Consider the following 3,246-nt stretch of genomic DNA (forward strand, 5'->3'; position numbering starts at 1 on the left):
CAGCAATCACTTATATAGAGTGTTTGGTCTGAAACACGGGTCTGTCAGTCACTCTGCTCTGCTGTAAGCCGAGGAGAAAACTTTCCTTGTATCCTACAACCTTTATCCAATGAGGAGAGAGAACGGCATAAAGGGGCGGTCCTCTCTGTGTGTGCAGCCAAGGGATGCGCGTGAATGTGGTGACGTAGGGACGAGGGCGGGGACTGCTAACTCCATCTACTGACAGGAAGTTAGCCAAAACCACCGGATCGCTGACTTCTGCTTTAAATACCAAGTCAAAACCAGACAGTATCAATGTGATGACTCAGTAGACACTGTGTAAAGTCATTCATCAGCTACCAAATACTACGGTATATAGTACAAATTATTATAGTATTATTGAGTGCAGTTGAGTAAATTATGTATTATACATATACATTTAATTTACAACCTAACAACGTTGCTCTCCAAATTCATTAACTCGCTATCCATATCATATGAATCATATTCATAAGTTAAATAGATTCTATTTAACGTTATGCTGTAATGTTAAGTGTATTGTAAATTGTTGTAAAGCGCATGACCACCACATCATCCATCACTTTTATCCATCGTTTCAGCAAACAGTTCTGGCCATTCAGACAATACTGATGAGATTTCCCAATTGATCAGATTAACAGACCTGTGCATCTATGACTTATTAAACCATGCTGTTTTTATTCTAAAGGTTTGTCAGTCACAGTGTGACTAAGGCTTAAAATATTACACATTACAGTATGTAGGCTTTAAATTGGTTTATCTTTCTCTTTTTCATCTCCATCTGCCTTTGTGAAGAGATGTTCAAAGAGTATGATGTAATCCCAAAGTCTTATCGCTACATTTACACAAGAAAAATGACACCAGAGACTTCCACATGCAAAGTGACACTATTTTTTTACACTGTTTGTCTTGAACATCATTGCTGCCTTGTCTAGTTGCTCGACATTCCCAAGTTTGTCTTTCTATTCTCACGGTGTCCACATGAGTTGCTACTGTAGCAGAGTGCTGATACAGCAGGGCTGACTGTATGAGTGTGTGTGTGTGTGTGTGTGTGTGTGTGTGTGTGTGTGTGTGTGTGTGTGCATATGCGTTGTGTAGTGTGTGCGGTCACACTTTTATAGCTACCCACTGTGTTCACAGCGTAGGTGGACACATCATTAGGACTGCAGGTCAAAATAAGGAGCTCATTACTGCCTCAGCAGATAGACCGTAAAATGCTCTTCCTCCAGACGGTCAGAGATCCAACACTGCGGGGGTCGGTTTTAGTTTAGTCTGTGCTGATTGGAAGGGCAGAAAGGGTGGGACTCTCACTTGGAGTTAGCCAAGTTTTTGATATTATTCCCTGCTCACAATTTGGCATGAATCCCTTATGGAGATAAATTCAAAAGATCTATTTTGGTTTTAATTTTCTTGCCCAAGGCATTGATAGCAAACTGGCTTTGTAATGTCAGTTACACAGCAATATTGTCACATCGTCAGCATAAAATTTAACTTTCGCTTTGCTTCAAGAGCTTTATTTTTCCACTTTCTCAACATGTTTTTCTTGTTAATTGGCCAGATTCAGACCCAGGACCATCATACCAACAGCCTACAGGCTTTGTCATGCTATTTGAACAGCCAACTACCTCCTGATTCTTACTTAGGTGTTCTTCAGCAAAGCCTTTCAGGGTAGGAAAATACATTTATAACTACATACTCATTTAATCAAATTCCATGACAAGGCTTGTCGACCAGGGCAGGATGTAGTATGGAAGCCAAAAAGGGTCATAAGGATTGGAATTTTAGGAATGAGCAACAACAAAATTATTATGAAATACTTAAATTTACAATTCACATTCCACCAATTTTGTAAAACTGAAATCAAATATTTTCCAGTTCTTTGTGGTTTCAATTTCCTGATTTAATTGTGAAAAAATATTTATTTATTTATTTTTAAGGTTCACAAAATCAGACAGAGAAGTTTAGTAGTCCCGGTAGGCTATTCAGTTTCAGTTCAGTAAAAACTGATTCATTCAATTTTCAATATTTATTCAATTGCTTTTAGAATTTAAATTATTTCGGCCTTTCTTTGCCTCCGAAAATGATTAACAAAGAAAAGTAATATCTGTACATTTTTGGTGGACAAATACACATAAATATATAGATAAGTTTATTTTAAAATATGCTTTTACTTTGTAATCATGTGCAACAGCTCACTAACTTTTCCATGCCCCATAAAACCATGAGTCTGTGTAAATGTGTGTGTTTGATACAAGTACACTATGTGTGTGAGTGGCCGCGAGTGTGTGTGTGTGCATGTGTGCCTGTGAGGCACCTTTATAAGAGAGTTTTAATAGTGTTACACATAAGATCTTTGTTTACTAAAGCTATCCAAATAATATATTGTATGCTTGTCATATCTTCTTAACAACGTGCACTATGTTTGCATGTACAGTTTTACAAAGGATGCACCAGTTCCTTTTGTTATAAACTGAGTGTTTTGAAATATAAAAATCTATATGAAAAGTAACTGTACAAAATGGCCTTAAATCTTTCACTGATTTTCTTGGAATTGTGCGATGCCTTCTTCATAAAAATGAATTGTTTAAAAGAATTAATCGTTATCTATTTTGTGTCAGTGTTTCTATTGCTTTCTAGTGTATTTTCTTTGCACAGGTTCAATTATGTAAAAAAATATATATATCTTGTACTTTTTTGAAAATGTGATTAATCAGAGAAAGCATGACTGAAGTACTGATTGTCTGATCATACATATAATAGATGACTATTTCTGTATTGAACTATGGATTTTTAAATAAATATTCATATTAAACACATTTGCTGGACATTTTGTTCAGTGATTTCTCTCTCTTGAGGAATGTGTTTCCTCTGCTCTCTCCACTCACAGTGTAGCAAGAGTGATATCTGATCTAACCCTCTGAGAAGACACACAATCTTCACACACCAACAACAGCAGACTTGAGTGGAGCACTAAAAGCTCCAGCAAATCATGAACTGTGCAGTGTTGAGTAAAATCAAATGTGTTGTCTTTGGCTCATATTTCGGTGTCCGTGAATCCTCCTGATTTACCACCCATGTCTGCTGTGAGTCCTAATCTGTCATCTGTCTGCTGAGGTGGCATCTGTGTCCTATGGAATACAATATTTGTTTCTCAGTTTCCATCGAGGTTATACGGTGCCTGCTGAAAGAGGCAATTAGTGAGACTGTCACACATAATCTGCTGGGGGT

The 3,246-nt window shown here is 37.2% G+C and overlaps 1 long non-coding RNA gene across 1 annotated transcript; it reads left to right on the plus strand.

Moving 5' to 3' along the window:
• Positions 1-346: 346 nt before the first annotated feature.
• LOC146963117 (uncharacterized) lies at positions 347-2,843 on the plus strand. Its single transcript, XR_015035120.1, has 2 exons — positions 347-1,071; positions 1,117-2,843. It is a non-coding gene; the product is annotated as an uncharacterized LOC146963117 (long non-coding RNA).
• The last annotated feature ends 403 nt before the right edge of the window (positions 2,844-3,246 follow it).

The sequence above is a fragment of the Trachurus japonicus genome, chromosome 23, assembly GCF_045865225.1.
Source record: "Trachurus japonicus isolate A0001 chromosome 23, Traja_1.0".
Classification (NCBI taxonomy): domain Eukaryota; kingdom Metazoa; phylum Chordata; class Actinopteri; order Carangiformes; family Carangidae; genus Trachurus; species Trachurus japonicus.